General features: G+C 41.9%; 6 non-coding genes across 6 annotated transcripts; all 6 read right to left on the reverse strand.

Annotated features, from left to right (window-relative positions):
* Nucleotides 1-1,968: 1,968 nt before the first annotated feature.
* On the reverse strand, nt 1,969-2,042 carry trnai-aau. The gene has a single exon. It is a non-coding gene; the product is annotated as a tRNA-Ile (tRNA).
* A 3,415-nt stretch (nt 2,043-5,457) lies between these two features.
* On the reverse strand, nt 5,458-5,531 carry trnai-aau. Its single transcript has one exon. It is a non-coding gene; the product is annotated as a tRNA-Ile (tRNA).
* A 295-nt stretch (nt 5,532-5,826) lies between these two features.
* On the reverse strand, nt 5,827-5,900 carry trnai-aau. Its single transcript has one exon. It is a non-coding gene; the product is annotated as a tRNA-Ile (tRNA).
* A 2,133-nt stretch (nt 5,901-8,033) lies between these two features.
* On the reverse strand, nt 8,034-8,107 carry trnai-aau. The gene has a single exon. It is a non-coding gene; the product is annotated as a tRNA-Ile (tRNA).
* A 3,539-nt stretch (nt 8,108-11,646) lies between these two features.
* Nucleotides 11,647-11,720, reverse strand: trnai-aau. Its single transcript has one exon. It is a non-coding gene; the product is annotated as a tRNA-Ile (tRNA).
* Nucleotides 11,721-12,691: 971 nt separating this feature from the next.
* On the reverse strand, nt 12,692-12,765 carry trnai-aau. The gene has a single exon. It is a non-coding gene; the product is annotated as a tRNA-Ile (tRNA).
* Nucleotides 12,766-16,764: the final 3,999 nt, after the last annotated feature.

Genomic DNA, 16,764 nt, shown 5'->3' on the forward strand with positions numbered 1-16,764 from the left:
TCTCTCTCTCTCTCTCTCTCTCTCTCTCTCTCTCTCTCTCTCTCTCTCTCTCTCTCCCTTTCCTCTCTCTCTCTCTCTCTCTCTCTCTCTCTCTCTCTCTCTCTCTCTCTCTCTGTTCCTCTGCCTCTCTCTGTCTCTCTCTGTCTCTCTCTGTCTCTCTCTGTCGCTCTCAGCTCTCTGAGAGCCAAACCTCAGTTAATCCCAATGAGAGTTACAGACTGTTCTTAGTGTCTAGAGACAGAGGGTCCATCCAGCTGTGTTAGTTTGCTTGTGACGTAGGTAGATAACCTGATCTACTGGCAGGTGTCCACCAAACAACCGCCCCCTCTCACTAACCAACTGGCCACACACACAGACAAACACACACACACAGACAAACACACACACACAGACACACACACACACACAGACACACACACAGACAAACACACACACACAGACAAACACACACACACAGACACACACACACACACACACAGACACACACACACACACAGACACACAAACACACAGACACAGACACAGACACTCTCTCTCACACACAGACACAGACACACACGGTGCCGTTGGCAGGACGCGTAGTGGGAGTGACCTTTATTCTGCCCCTCCATTGGGGGTCTGGACTACTTCCAGGTCGCCGAGGGGTCAAACTGGTTCTGGGGCCAGGGAGGGACGCAGGTGCTGGAGCACGACACTGGACAGCTGGGTACAATGTAGTAACAGACCGAGGGAGAGAGAGAGAGAGAGAAACCTCCCTCCACATATACACGCAAACTCACAACACACCATTGAAAACTTATATTTCAGGTCTGATCTGCACCAGTCAACACCAGTCTCTCTCATTCCCTCTCTCCCTGCCTGCCAGACCCAGACCTGGTCCTCCAATACAGAAGAATGCCCAAGGTAAGGTTTTGATTATCACTAAACCTTGTGTGTTAACGGCTGTCCTGTGCCGTGAAATTGCACTTCTTATAAATGCCAGTTTCCCCTCAACTTTACAGCCTGACAGACACACACACACACGCACACACACACACGCACACACACACACACACACACACACACACACACACACACACACACACACACACACACACACACACACACACACACACACACACACACACACACACACACACACACACACACACACACACACACACACACACACACACACACACACACACACACACACACACACACACACACACACACACACACACACACACACACTACGGCCTGGCGGAATAATCCTGTCCAAAGCACAGAATGTGTTTCAGACAACAGAACACTGTGTTAATAATAGACTCTTCGTCCCAAATGGTATCCTATGCCCTATATAGTGAACTACTGTTGACCAGGGCCCAATGCCCTATATAGTGAACTACTGTTGACCAGAGCCCGATTGTAAGTCGGGTGCCAATTGGGACGAACAGACACGGTCTGGCCAGGAGAAAAGGAAAGCAACAAGTTATTTTCAAATATACTGCAGCCAAACTGCACATACCTGACGAGTAGGATGTGTGTGTGTGTGTGTGTGTGTGTGTGTGTGTGTGTGTGTGTGTGTGTGTGTGTGTGTGTGTGTGTGTGTGTGTGTGTGTGTGTGTGTGTGTGTGTGTGTGTGTGTGTGTGTGTGTGTGTGTGTGTGTGTGTGTGTGTGTGTGTGTGTGTGTGTGTGTGTGTAAATAATGAATCAATCAAATGATTGATGGACCCGTCTATCTGTTTCTTCACCATTCTGTCTCTCTGTGTCTTAGTCCATGAAGTCCCTGTCCTCCTCCCTTCCTTGGATAATAAAAAACTAATGAAAACTCCTACAATGAAGAAAAAAACCTCCTACATTAAAATGTCACTCTACAATAACAATCGACAATTCATACTACTAATTTAAAACGCATATGGTAGAACCCAATGAATAGAGTTATGAGACACTGTAGAAATACACAGTAAAGAAAAAACAAATTCTCCTGGCCAGTACGGGTATCGAACCCGCGACCTTCGCGTTATTAGCACGACGCTCTAACCAACTGAGCTAACCGGCCTTAGATAATGCTCAGCCAACCGAAGAGGGTTACACCCATATATGGGTGTGGACAGGGCCGTTGATATACAATGGCTACATTCTACCATTAGAGGGCAGAGAAAGTAAACAAATCCAGCCCAGTTCCCCACAGCCATTTCTGTACATCTTATTTGAACTTTTCTGCTGCTGTTGAGACACGGTTCGATCCCTCCTTGGGGCACTACTTGATTGAGTAAATAAAACACTAAACAATCACAATACAGTAACTAAACAATCACAATACAGTAACTATGACTAAACAATCACAATACAGTAACTATGACTAAACAATAACAATACAGTAACTATGTCTAAACAATCACAATACAGTAACTATGACTAAACAACCACAATACAGTAACTATGACTAAAAAAATCACAATACAGTAACTAAACAACCAGAATACAGTAACTATGACTAAACAATCACATTACAGTAACTAAACAATAACAATACAGTAACTATGTCTAAACAATCACAATACAGTAACTATGACTAAACAATCACAATACAGTAACTAAACAACCAGAATACAGTAACTATGACTAAACAATCACATTACAGTAACTAAACAATAACAATACAGTAACTATGTCTAAACAATCACAATACAGTAACTATGACTAAACAATCACAATACAGTAACTAAACAACCAGAATACAGTAACTATGACTAAACAATCACATTACCGTAACTAAACAATAACAATACAGTAACTATGTCTAAACAATCACAATACAGTAACTATGACTAAACAATCACAATACAGTAACTAAACAACCAGAATACAGTAACTATTACTAAACAATCACATTACAGTAACTAAACAATCACAATACAGTAACTATGTCTAAACAATCACAATACAGTAACTATGACTAAACAATCACAATACAGTAACTAAACAACCAGAATACAGTAACTATTACTAAACAATCACATTACAGTAACTAAACAATCACAATACAGTAACTATGTCTAAACAATCACAATACAGTAAGTAAACAATCACAATACAGTAACTATGACTAAACAATCACAATACAGTAACTAAACAATCACAATACAGTAACTAAACAATCACAATACAGTAACTATGACTAAACAACCACAATACAGTAACTATGACTAAACAACCACAATACAGTAACTAAACAATCACAATACAGTAACTATGACTAAACAACCACAATACAGTAACTATGACTATACAACCACAATACAGTAACTATGACTAAACAATCACAATACGGTAACTAAACAATCACAATACAGTAACTAAACAATCACAATACAGTAACTAAACAATCACAATACAGTAACTATGCCTAAACAACCACAATACAGTAACTATGACTAAACAATCACAATACAGTAACTATTACTAAACAATCACATTACAGTAACTAAACAATCACAATACAGTAACTATTACTAAACAATCACATTACAGTAACTATGACTAAACAACCACAATACAGTAACTATGACTAAACAACCAAAATACAGTAACTATGACTAAACAACCACAATAGAGTAACAATGACTAAACAACCAAAATACAGTAACTATGACTAAACAACCAAAATACAGTAACTATGACTAAACAACCACAATACAGTAACTATGACTAAACAACCACAATACAGTAACTATGACTAAACAACCACAATACAGTAACTATGACTAAACAACCACAATACAGTAACTATGACTAAACAACCACAATACAGTAACTAAACAATCACAATACAGTAACTATGACTAAACAACCACAATACAGTAACTATGACTATACAACCACAATACAGTAACTATGACTAAACAATCACAATACAGTAACTATGACTAAACAATCACAATACAGTAACTAAACAATCACAATATAGTAACTATTACTAAACAATCACATTACAGTAACTAAACAATCACAATACAGTAACTATGACTAAACAATCACAATACAGTAACTAAACAATCACAATATAGTAACTATTACTAAACAATCACAATACAGCAACTATGACTAAACAACCAAAATACAGTAACTAAACAACCAAAATACAGTAACTATGACTATACAATAAACAGTTGGAGCTCAGTAAGACCTTGAAGGGGTGTCAGCCGGAGCAGTGGAGGCCTGGAGCCCTGGAGTAAGGTTAGGTTTTGGGTTAAGGGTTAAGGTTAGGTTTTGGGTTAAGGGTTAAGGTTAGGTTTTGGTTAAGGGTTAAGGTTAGGTTTTGGGTTAAGGGTTAAGGTTAGGTTTTGGGTTAAGGGTTAAGGTTAGGTTTTGGTTAAGGTTAGGTTTTGGGTTAAGGTTAGGTTTTGGGTTAAGGGTTAAGGTTAGGTTTTGGGTTAAGGGTTAAGGTTAGGTTTTGGGTTAAGGGTTAAGGTTAGGTTTTGGGTTAAGGGTTAAGGTTAGGTTTTTGGTTTAGGGTTAAGGTTAGGTTTTTGGTTAAGGGTTAAGGTTAGGTTTTTGGTTAAGGGTTAAGGTTAGGTTTTGGGTTAAGGGGTAAGGTTAGGTTTTGGGTTAAGGGTTAAGGTTAGGTTTTGGGTTAAGGGTTAAGGTTAGGTTTTTGGTTAAGGGTTAAGGTTAGGTTTTTGGTTAAGGGTTAAGGTTAGGTTTTTGGTTAAGGGTTAAGGTTAGGTTTTTGGTTAAGGGTTAAGGTTAGGTTTTGGGTTAAGGGTTAAGGTTAGGTTTTGGGTTAAGGGTTAAGGTTAGGTTTTGGGTTAAGGGTTAAGGTTAGGTTTTGGGTTAAGGGTTAAGGTTAGGTTTTGGGTTAAGGGTTAAGGTTAGGTTTTGGGTTAAGGGTTAAGGTTAGGTTTTGGGTTAAGGGTTAAGGTTAGGTTTTTGGTTTAGGGTTAAGGTTAGAGTTAGAGTAAAAGAGAACAGGTTAGGTTAAGTGGTTATGGAAAATAGGATTTTGAATGGGATTGAATTGTCCCACAAGGTTAGCTGTACAAGACTGTGTGTGTGTGTGTGTGTGTGTGTGTGTGTGTGTGTGTGTGTGTGTGTGTGTGTGTGTGTGTGTGTGTGTGTGTGTGTGTGTGTGTGTGTGTGTGTGTGTGTGTGTGTGTGTGTGTGTGTGTGTGTGTGTGTGTAAATAATGAATGAATCAAATGATTGATGGACCCGTCTATCTGTTTCTTCACCATTCTGTCTCTCTGTGTCTTAGTCCATGAAGTCCCTGTCCTCCTCCCTTCCTTCCTTGGATAATAAAAGACCAATGAAAACTCCTACAATGAAGAAAAAAACCTCCTACATTAAAATGTCACTCTACAATAACAATCGACAATTCATACTACTAATTTAAAACGCATATGGTAGAACCCAATGAATAGAGTTATGAGACACTGCAGATATTCATAGTAAAATGTGGAAAAAAAATATTGTGGCCAGTACGGGTATCGAACCCGCGACCTTCGCGTTATTAGCACGACGCTCTAACCAACTGAGCTAACCGGCCTGAGATAACACCCACACTACAGAACAGGAATACACCCATATATGGGTCTGGAGGTGGTCACTCATCTGCAATGTCGACATTCTACCGTTAGAGGGCAGAGAACGTAAACAAATCCAGCTCAATTCCAAGGACTCCCTTCGACACTGTCAATGATCAACACTATGGCTGTATCTCTTTCTCTATAGTTGGAGTTGACTGTCAGTCCTGTACATCTGATCCTGAATACATACTGTGTTGTAACACCCCTCTCCATAGTCTGAACAGTGATCATTGATTTAAAAATATAAAAAACTACTGGCCAGTACGGGTATCGAACCTGCGACCTTCGCGTTATTAGCACGACGCTCTAACCAACTGAGCTAACCGGCCTTAGATAAAGCTCACTCTACGGATAAAGGTGGAAATAACTACACCGTACTAAATAAGAGCTCAAGACATTCCATAACAAATCCATCACCTATTGACAAATAAACTATGAGCCCCCTAAGCAAGCTGGTTCAGGGGCTCTGTTCACAAACACACCCCACAGGGCTCCAGGACAGCAACACAATTATGTGTGTGGATGAAGCGCTTAATTTGGCATTGGGAAAAACACGAGATGAACTGCTACAAACAAAGACCCGCGAAAGCTAAAGAACACTCCGTAATGTTCACAACTACATCAACTTTGAACTCGCGAAAAGTGGGAAATGCGGTCAAGAAACACTGGCACATTTTATCATCGGACCGCTTTTTGCCGGCGGAATTTACAAATCCACCACTTATTGTGTCTAGAAGTGGTCGCAATTTACGCGATAAATTGGTTCATGCCAACTGCCAATCACAAAAGAAAACCAGCCAGGCTCTTTTACGCCCTCTTCCAAATGGTAGCTATAAATGCAGAGGATGCGCACAGTGCAACAACATGATGACGTGTGAATATCTCTGCCACCCCACACACAGGAAAACGATCCCAAATAAATGACATTATTACGTATTCCACCACCCATGTTATCTACGTGATTAAATGTCCATGTGGTCTCTGCCATTTCGGTAAAACCTCTCGTTCTCTCAAACAGAGAATCAGTGAACATAAGAGTCCAACCAGGAGAAACGACAGGGATCATCCAGTCGCTGTACATTTTAATGACCTGAAAGCAGGACATTTCTACCTTTAGATGTTGTGGCATAGAGAAAGTTCAGATATCAGACAGGGGAGGTGATATAAATAATACTCTGAGTTAAAGGGAATGTTTTGGGATTTTCACCCTCCAGACAGTATTTCCTAAAGGACTTAATGATGAAATGCCTGTGTATGTTATGTCGTAGAGAAAGTTCAGATATCAGACAGGGGAGGTGATATAAATAATACTCTGAGTAAAAGAGAATGTTTTGGGATTTTCACCAGTAAAGGACGTAATGATGAAATGCCTGTGTATGTTATGTCGTGAATGTGAACGTGAATGATGCCCCTATTTCAGATGACTCTGATGTTTTTCGTACGATGTACCCAATGATTCATGAAAACTTGCTCGGTAGGTCTATGTCCTCATCGTGGTTGTACAGACGTGTTTAATACGTCTTATTTACACACTTTATTTGAATATTTATGAAATGTATGTTGTATTTGGTTTCACGTAATAGTATTACCTTCGCCTCCAACCTCTTTCGATGCGTGGAACGGATGTGGGCGGGGCTAGGTCTACAAAAGGGTGCAAATTTAAATTTTAAAAACTCACGAAAGCCATGAGACCGATATGTAAAAGCTTATTAAAGATCAGTGATACTATCCTTCCTTTTCCCTGGAACTTCTGGGAGTGTAATATTTACTGTAAAGTTTAATTGTTTATTTCCCTTTTGTATATTATCTACCTCACTTGCTTTAGCAATGTAAACACATGTTTCCCATGCCAATAAAGCCCCTTGAATTGAATTGAAATTGAATTGAGAGACAGAAAGAAAGAGAGAGAAAGAAACAGTGAAAGACAGAGAGAGTACAGAGTGGAGAAAGAGGATGCAGCTGTCTGCTGGCTCTTTACCTCTCTGTATTTAATGTCCTTCTCTAGTTAATGTGTGACCAAGTGAGCATGGGGAAAGGTAGGTAGGTAGGTGTGTGTGTGTGTGTGTGTGTGTGTGTGTGTGTGTGTGTGTGTGTGTGTGTGTGTGTGTGTGTGTGTGTGTGTGTGTGTGTGTGTGTGTGTGTGTGTGTGTGTGTGTGTGTGTGTGTGTGTGTGTAAATAATGAATGAATCAAATGATTGATGGACCCGTCTATCTGTTTCTTCACCATTCTGTCTCTCTGTGTCTTAGTCCATGAAGTCCCTGTCCTCCTCCCTTCCTTGGATAATAAAAATCGATTGAAAACTCCTACAATGAAAACAAACCTCCTACATTAAAATGTCACTCCACAATAACACAACAATCGACAAATCATACTACTAATTCAAAATGCACATTGCAAACCCGAATCAATAGCGTTATGTGACACTGTAGACATACACAGTAAAGTAAAAACAAAATCTCCTGGCCAGTACGGGTATCGAACCCGCGACCTTCGCGTTATTAGCACGACGCTCTAACCAACTGAGCTAACCGGCCTTAGATAAAGCTCACTTCTACGGATAAAGGTGGAAATAACTACACCGAACTAAATAAGAGCTCAAGACATTCCATAACAAATCCATCACCTATTGACAAATAAACTATGAGCCCCCTAAGCAAGCTGGTTCAGGGGCTCTGTTCACAAACACACCCCACAGGGCTCCAGGACAGCAACACAATTATGTGTGTGGATGAAGCGCTTAATTTGGCATTGGGAAAAACACGAGATGAACTGCTACAAACAAAGACCCGCGAAAGCTAAAGAACACTCCGTAATGTTCACAACTACATCAACTTTGAACTCGCGTAAAGTGGGAGATGCGGTCAAGAAACACTGGCACATTTTATCATCGGACCGCTTTTTGCCGGCGGAATTTACAAATCCACCACTTATTGTGTCTAGAAGTGGTCGCAATTTACGCGATAAATTGGTTCATGCCAATTGCCAATCACAAAAGATCACAAACACACCCCACAGGGCTCCAGGACAGCAACACAATTATGTGTGTGGATGAAGCTCTAAATTTGGCATTGGGAAAAACACGAGATGTGGGCGGGGCTAGGTCTCAACAACGGTGCAAATTTTTCTTTATTTTTTTAAAGTCACGAAAGCCATGAGGCCGATAAGTAAAGCTTATTAAAGATCAGTGATACTATCAAGAGTGGTGTGTTTCCTTTTCCCTGGAACATCTTACCGTATATAATGTTTACTGTATATTTTTATTGTTTATTTCACTTTTGTATATTATCTATTTCACTTGCTTTGGCAGTGTTAACATATGTTTCCCATGCCAATAAAGCCCCTTGAGTTGAATTGAAATTGAATTGAGAGAGAGAGATAGATAAGCAATGAAACACAGAAAGAGAGAGTAAGGAGTGGAGAAAGACAGAGAGAGAGAGTAAGGAGTGGAGAAAGACAGAAAGAGAGTAAGGAGTGGAGAAAGACATAAAGAGAGAGTAAGGAGTGGAGAAAGAGAGAGTAAAGAGTGGAGAAAGAGAGAGTAAGGAGTGCAGAAAGACAGAAAGAGAGAGTAAGGAGTGGAGAAAGAGAGAGTAAAGAGTGGAGAAAGAGAGAGTAAGGAGTGGATAAAGACAGAAAGAAAGTAAGGAGTGGAGAAAGAGAGAGTAAGGAGTGAGGAAAGAGAGAGTAAGGAGTGAGGAAAGAGAGAGTAAGGAGTGGAGAAAGACAGAAAGAAAGTAAGGAGTGGAGAAAGAGAGAGTAAGGAGTGGAAAAAGACAGAAAGAGAGAGTAAGGAGTGGAGAAAGACATAAAGAGAGAGTAAGGAGTGGAGAAAGAGAGAGTAAAGAGTGGAGAAAGAGAGAGTAAGGAGTGCAGAAAGACAGAAAGAGAGAGTAAGGAGTGGAGAAAGAGAGAGTAAAGAGTGGAGAAAGAGAGAGTAAGGAGTGGATAAAGACAGAAAGAAAGTAAGGAGTGGAGAAAGAGAGAGTAAGGAGTGAGGAAAGAGAGAGTAAGGAGTGAGGAAAGAGAGAGTAAGGAGTGGAGAAAGACAGAAAGAAAGTAAGGAGTGGAGAAAGAGAGAGTAAGGAGTGGAAAAAGACAGAAAGAGAGAGTAAGGAGTGGAGAAAGACAGAAAGAGAGAGTAAGGAGTGGAGAAAGACAGAAAGAGAGAGAGTAAGGAGTGGAGAAAGACAGAAAGAGAGAGTAAGGAGTGGAGAAAGACAGAAAGAGAGAGTAAGGAGTGCAGAAAGACAGAAAGAGAGAGTAAGGAGTGGAGAAAGAGAGAGTAAAGAGTGGAGAAAGAGAGAGTAAGGAGTGGAGAAAGACAGAAAGAGAGAGTAAGGAGTGGAGAAAGACAGAAAGAGAGAGTAAGGAGTGGAGAAAGACAGAGAGAGTAAGGAGTGGAGAAAGACAGAGAGAGAGAGTAAGGAGTGGAGAAAGACAGAGAGAGAGAGTAAGGAGTGGAGAAAGACATAAAGAAAGAGTAAGGAGTGGAGAAAGAGAGAGTAAAGAGTGGAGAAAGAGAGAGTAAGGAGTGCAGAAAGACAGAAAGAGAGAGTAAGGAGTGGAGAAAGAGAGAGTAAAGAGTGGAGAAAGAGAGAGTAAGGAGTGGATAAAGACAGAAAGAAAGTAAGGAGTGGAGAAAGAGAGAGTAAGGAGTGAGGAAAGAGAGAGTAAGGAGTGAGGAAAGAGAGAGTAAGGAGTGGAGAAAGACAGAAAGAAAGTAAGGAGTGGAGAAAGAGAGAGTAAGGAGTGGAAAAAGACAGAAAGAGAGAGTAAGGAGTGGAGAAAGACAGAAAGAGAGAGTAAGGAGTGGAGAAAGACAGAAAGAGAGAGAGTAAGGAGTGGAGAAAGACAGAAAGAGAGAGTAAGGAGTGGAGAAAGACAGAAAGAGAGAGTAAGGAGTGCAGAAAGACAGAAAGAGAGAGTAAGGAGTGGAGAAAGAGAGAGTAAAGAGTGGAGAAAGAGAGAGTAAGGAGTGGAGAAAGACAGAAAGAGAGAGTAAGGAGTGGAGAAAGACAGAAAGAGAGAGTAAGGAGTGGAGAAAGACAGAGAGAGTAAGGAGTGGAGAAAGACAGAGAGAGAGTAAGGACTGGAGAAAGACTGAGAGAGAGAGTAAGGAGTGGAGAAAGACAGAGAGAGAGAGTAATGAGTGGAGAAAGACAGAGAGAGTAAGGAGTGGAGAAAGACAGAGAGAGAGAGAGAGTAAGGACTGGAGAAAGACTGAGAGAGAGAGTAAGGAGTGGAGAAAGACAGAAAGAGAGAGTAAGGAGTGGAGAAAGACAGAAAGAGAGAGTAAGGACTGGAGAAAGACTGAGAGAGAGAGTAAGGAGTGGAGAAAGACAGAAAGAGAGAGTAAGGAGTGGAGAAAGACAGAGAGAGTAAGGAGTGGAGAAAGACAGAGAGAGAGAGTAAGGACTGGAGAAAGACTGAGAGAGAGAGTAAGGAGTGGAGAAAGACAGAGAGAGAGAGTAATGAGTGGAGAAAGACAGAGAGAGTAAGGAGTGGAGAAAGACAGAGAGAGAGAGAGTAAGGACTGGAGAAAGACTGAAATAGAGAGTAAGGAGTGGAGAAAGACAGAAAGAGAGAGTAAGGAGTGGAGAAAGACAGAAAGAGAGAGTAAGGACTGGAGAAAGACTGAGAGAGAGAGTAAGGAGTGGAGAAAGACAGAAAGAGAGAGTAAGGAGTGGAGAAAGACAGAAAGAGAGGGTAAGGACTGGAGAAAGACTGAGAGAGATAGTAAGGAGTGGAGAAAGACAGAAAGAGAGAGTAAGGAGTGGAGAAAGACAGAAAGAGAGTGTAAGGAGTGGAGAAAGACAGAAAGAGAGAGTAAGGAGTGGAGAAAGACAGAAAGAGAGAGTAAGGAGTGGAGAAAGACAGAAAGAGAGAGTAAGGAGTGGAGAAAGACAGAAAGAGAGAGTAAGGAGTGGAGAAAGACAGAGAGAGAGAGTAAGGAGTGGAGACAGACAGAGAGAGAGAGTTATACTACTAATTTAAAATGTACATTGTAGACCCCAATCAATCAATAGAGCTATGTGACACTGTAGACATACAGTAAAGTAAAAACAAATTCTGCTGGCCAGTACGGGTAACGAACCCACGACCTTCGCTTTATTAGCACAACGCTCTAACCAACTGAGCTAACCGGCCTTAGATACTGCTCACTTTACGGATTACAGACAGAAAGAGAGAGTAAGGAGTGGAGAAAGACAGAAAGAGAGAGTAAGGAGTGGAGAAAGACAGAAAGAGAGAGTAAGGAGTGGAGAAAGACAGAGAGAGAGTAAGGAGTGGAGAAAGACAGAAAGAGAGAGTAAGGAGTGGAGAAAGACAGAGAGAGAGAGTAAGGAGTGGGGAAAGACAGAAAGAGAGAGTAAGGACTGGAGAAAGACTGAGAGAGTAAGGAGTGGAGAAAGACAGAGAGAGAGTAAGGACTGGAGAAAGACTGAGAGAGAGAGTAAGGAGTGGAGAAAGACAGAGAGAGAGAGTAATGAGTGGAGAAAGACAGAGAGAGTAAGGAGTGGAGAAAGACAGAGAGAGAGAGAGTAAGGACTGGAGAAAGACTGAGAGAGAGAGTAATGAGTGGAGAAAGACAGAGAGAGTAAGGAGTGGAGAAAGACAGAGAGAGAGAGAGTAAGGACTGGAGAAAGACTGAGAGAGAGAGTAAGGAGTGGAGAAAGACAGAAAGAGAGAGTAAGGAGTGGAGAAAGACAGAAAGAGAGAGTAAGGACTGGAGAAAGACTGAGAGAGAGAGTAAGGAGTGGAGAAAGACAGAAAGAGAGAGTAAGGAGTGAAGAAAGACAGAAAGAGAGGGTAAGGACTGGAGAAAGACTGAGAGAGATAGTAAGGAGTGGAGAAAGACAGAAAGAGAGAGTAAGGAGTGGAGAAAGACAGAAAGAGAGTGTAAGGAGTGGAGAAAGACAGAAAGAGAGAGTAAGGAGTGGAGAAAGACAGAAAGAGAGCGTAAGGAGTGGAGAAAGACAGAGAGAGAGAGTAAGGAGTGGAGAAAGACAGAGAGAGAGAGAGTTATACTACTAATTTAAAATGTACATTGTAGACACCAATCAATCAATAGATCTATGTGACACTGTAGACATACACAGTAAAGTAAAAACAAATTCTGCTGGCCAGTACGGGTAACGAACCCGCGACCTTCGCGTTATTAGCACAACGCTCTAACCAACTGAGCTAACCGGCCTTAGATAATGCTCACTTTACGGATTACAGACAGAAAGAGAGAGTAAGGTGTGGAGAAAGACAGAAAGAGAGAGTAAGGAGTGGAGAAAGACAGAAAGAGAGAGTAAGGAGTGGAGAAAGACAGAGAGAGAGAGTAAGGAGTGGAGAAAGACAGAAAGAGAGAGTAAGGAGTGGAGAAAGACAGAAAGAGAGAGTAAGGTGTGGAGAAAGCGAGAGTAAGGAGTGGAGAAAGAGAGAGTAAGGAGTGAGGAAAGAGAGAGTAAGGAGTGGAGAAAGACAGAGAGAGAGAGTAAGGAGTGGAGAAAGACAGAAAGAGAGAGTAAGGAGTGGAGAAAGACAGAAAGAGAGAGTAAGGAGTGGAGAAAGACAGAAAGAGAGAATAAGGAGTGGAGAAAGACAGAAAGAGAGATTAAGGAGTGGAGAAAGACAGAGAGAGAGAGTAAGGACTGGAGAAAGACAGAGAGAGAGTAATGAGTGGAGAAAGACAGAAAGAGAGAGTAAGGAGTGGAGAAAGACAGAGAGAGTAAGGAGTGGAGAAAGACAGAGAGAGAGAGTAAGGACTGGAGAAAGACTGAGAGAGAGAGAGTAAGGAGTGGAGAAAGACAGAGAGAGAGAGTAAGGACTGGAGAAAGACAGAGAGAGTAAGGAGTGGAGAAAGACAGAGAGAGAGAGAGAGTAAGGACTGGAGAAAGACTGAGAGAGAGAGTAATGAGTGGAGAAAGACAGAAAGAGAGAGTAAGGAGTGGAGAAAGACAGAAAGAGAGAGTAAGGACTGGAGAAAGACTGAGAGAGAGAGTAAGGAGTGGAGAAAGACAGAAAGAGAGAGTAAGGAGTGGAGAAAGACAGAAAGAGAGGGTAAGGACTGGAGAAAGACTGAGAGAGATAGTAAGGAGTGGAGAAAGACAGAAAGAGAGAGTAAGGAGTGGAGAAAGACAGAAAGAGAGTGTAAGGAGTGGAGAAAGACAGAAAGAGAGAGTAAGGAGTGGAGAAAGACAGAAAGAGAGAGTAAGGAGTGGAGAAAGACAGAAAGAGAGAGTAAGGAGTGGAGAAAGACAGAAAGAGAGAGTAAGGAGTGGAGAAAGACAGAAAGAGAGAGTAAGGAGTGGAGACAGACAGAGCGAGAGAGTAAGGAGTGGAGAAAGACAGAAAGAGAGAGTAAGGACTGGAGAAAGACAGAGAGAGAGTAATGAGTGGAGAAAGACAGAAAGAGAGAGTAAGGAGTGGAGAAAGACAGAGAGAGTAAGGAGTGGAGAAAGACAGAGAGAGAGAGTAAGGACTGGAGAAAGACTGAGAGAGAGAGAGTAAGGAGTGGAGAAAGACAGAGAGAGAGAGTAAGGACTGGAGAAAGACAGAGAGAGTAAGGAGTGGAGAAAGACAGAGAGAGAGAGAGAGAGTAAGGACTGGAGAAAGACTGAGAGAGAGAGTAATGAGTGGAGAAAGACAGAAAGAGAGAGTAAGGAGTGGAGAAAGACAGAAAGAGAGAGTAAGGACTGGAGAAAGACTGAGAGAGAGAGTAAGGAGTGGAGAAAGACAGAAAGAGAGAGTAAGGAGTGGAGAAAGACAGAAAGAGAGGGTAAGGACTGGAGAAAGACTGAGAGAGATAGTAAGGAGTGGAGAAAGACAGAAAGAGAGAGTAAGGAGTGGAGAAAGACAGAAAGAGAGTGTAAGGAGTGGAGAAAGACAGAAAGAGAGAGTAAGGAGTGGAGAAAGACAGAAAGAGAGAGTAAGGAGTGGAGAAAGACAGAAAGAGAGAGTAAGGAGTGGAGAAAGACAGAAAGAGAGAGTAAGGAGTGGAGAAAGACAGAAAGAGAGAGTAAGGAGTGGAGACAGACAGAGCGAGAGAGTAAGGAGTGGAGAAAGACAGAAAGAGAGAGTAAGGAGTGGAGAAAGACAGAAAGAGAGAGTAAGGAGTGGAGAAAGACAGAGAGAGAGAGTAAGGAGTGGAGAAAGACATAAAGAGAGAGTAAGGAGTGGAGATAGACAGAAAGAGAGAGTAAGGAGTGGAGAAAGCGAGAGTAAGGAGTGGAGAAAGAGAGAGTAAGGAGTGAGGAAAGAGAGAGTAAGGAGTGGAGAAAGACGAGAGAGAGAGTATGGAGTGGAGAAAGACAGAAAGAGAGAGTAAGGAGTGGAGAAAGACAGAAAGAGAGAGTAAGGAGTGGAGAAAGACAGAGAGAGAGTAAGGAGTGGAGAAAGACAGAAAGAGAGAGTAAGGAGTGGAGAAAGACAGAAAGAGAGAGTAAGGAGTGGAGAAAGACAGAAAGAGAGAGTAAGGAGTGGAGAAAGAGAGAGTAAGGAGTGGAGAAAGAGAGAGTAAGGAGTGGAGAAAGAGAGAGTAAGGAGTGGAGAAAGACAGAAAGAGAGAGTAAGGAGTGGAGAAAGACAGAAAGAGAGAGTAAGGAGTGGAGAAAGACAGAAAGCGAGAGTAAGGAGTGGAGAAAGACAGAGAGAGAGTAAGGAGTGGAGAAAGACAGAAAGAGAGAGTAAGGAGTGGAGAAAGACAGAAAGAGAGAGTAAGGAGTGGAGAAAGACAGAAAGAGAGAGTAAGGAGTGGAGAAAGAGAGAGTAAGGAGTGGAGAAAGAGAGAGTAAGGAGTGGAGAAAGAGAGAGTAAGGAGTGGAGAAAGACAGAAAGAGAGAGTAAGGAGTGGAGAAAGACAGAAAGAGAGAGTAAGGAGTGGAGAAAGACAGAGAGAGAGAGTAAGGAGTGGAGAAAGACATAAAGAGAGAGTAAGGAGTGGAGATAGACAGAAAGAGAGAGTAAGGAGTGGAGAAAGCGAGAGTAAGGAGTGGAGAAAGAGAGAGTAAGGAGTGAGGAAAGAGAGAGTAAGGAGTGGAGAAAGACGAGAGAGAGAGTATGGAGTGGAGAAAGACAGAAAGAGAGAGTAAGGAGTGGAGAAAGACAGAAAGAGAGAGTAAGGAGTGGAGAAAGACAGAGAGAGAGTAAGGAGTGGAGAAAGACAGAAAGAGAGAGTAAGGAGTGGAGAAAGACAGAAAGAGAGAGTAAGGAGTGGAGAAAGACAGAAAGAGAGAGTAAGGAGTGGAGAAAGAGAGAGTAAGGAGTGGAGAAAGAGAGAGTAAGAGTGGAGAAAGAGAGAGTAAGGAGTGGAGAAAGACAGAAAGAGAGAGTAAGGAGTGGAGAAAGACAGAAAGAGAGAGTAAGGAGTGGAGAAATACAGAAAGAGAGAGTAAGGAGTGGAGAAAGACAGAGAGAGAGTAAGGAGTGGAGAAAGACAGAAAGAGAGAGTAAGGAGTGGAGAAAGACAGAAAGAGAGAGTAAGGAGTGGAGAAAGACAGAAAGAGAGAGTAAGGAGTGGAGAAAGAGAGAGTAAGGAGTGGAGAAAGAGAGAGTAAGGAGTGGAGAAAGAGAGAGTAAGGAGTGGAGAAAGACAGAAAGAGAGAGTAAGGAGTGGAGAAAGACAGAAAGAGAGAGTAAGGAGTGGAGAAAGACAGAAAGAGAGAGTAAGGAGTGGAGAAAGACAGAAAGAGAGAGTAAGGAGTGGAGAAAGAGAGAGTAAGGAGTGGAGAAAGAGAGAGTAAGGAGTGGAGAAAGAGAGAGTAAGGAGTGAAGAAAGACAGAAAGAGAGAGTAAGGAGTGGAGAAAGACAGAAAGAGAGAGTAAGGAGTGGAGAAAGACAGAAAGAGAGAGTAAGGAGTGGAGAAAGACAGAAAGAGAGAGTAAGGAGTGGAGACAGACAGAGCGAGAGAGTAAGGAGTGGAGAAAGACAGAAAGAGAGAGTAAGGAGTGGAGAAAGACAGAAAGAGAGAGTAAGGAGTGGAGAAAGACAGAGAGAGAGAGTAAGGAGTGGAGAAAGACATAAAGAGAGAGTAAGGAGTGGAGATAGAAAGAGAGAGTAAGGAGTGGAGAAAGCGAGAGTAAGGAGTGGAGAAAGAGAGAGTAAGGAGTGAGGAAAGAGAGAGTAAGGAGTGGAGAAAGACGAGAGAGAGAGTAAGGAGTGGAGAAAGACAGAAAGAGAGAGTAAGGAGTGGAGAAAGACAGAAAG

Source organism: Oncorhynchus gorbuscha, unplaced genomic scaffold (genome assembly GCF_021184085.1).
Source record: "Oncorhynchus gorbuscha isolate QuinsamMale2020 ecotype Even-year unplaced genomic scaffold, OgorEven_v1.0 Un_scaffold_762, whole genome shotgun sequence".
NCBI classification, from domain to species: Eukaryota; Metazoa; Chordata; class Actinopteri; order Salmoniformes; family Salmonidae; genus Oncorhynchus; species Oncorhynchus gorbuscha.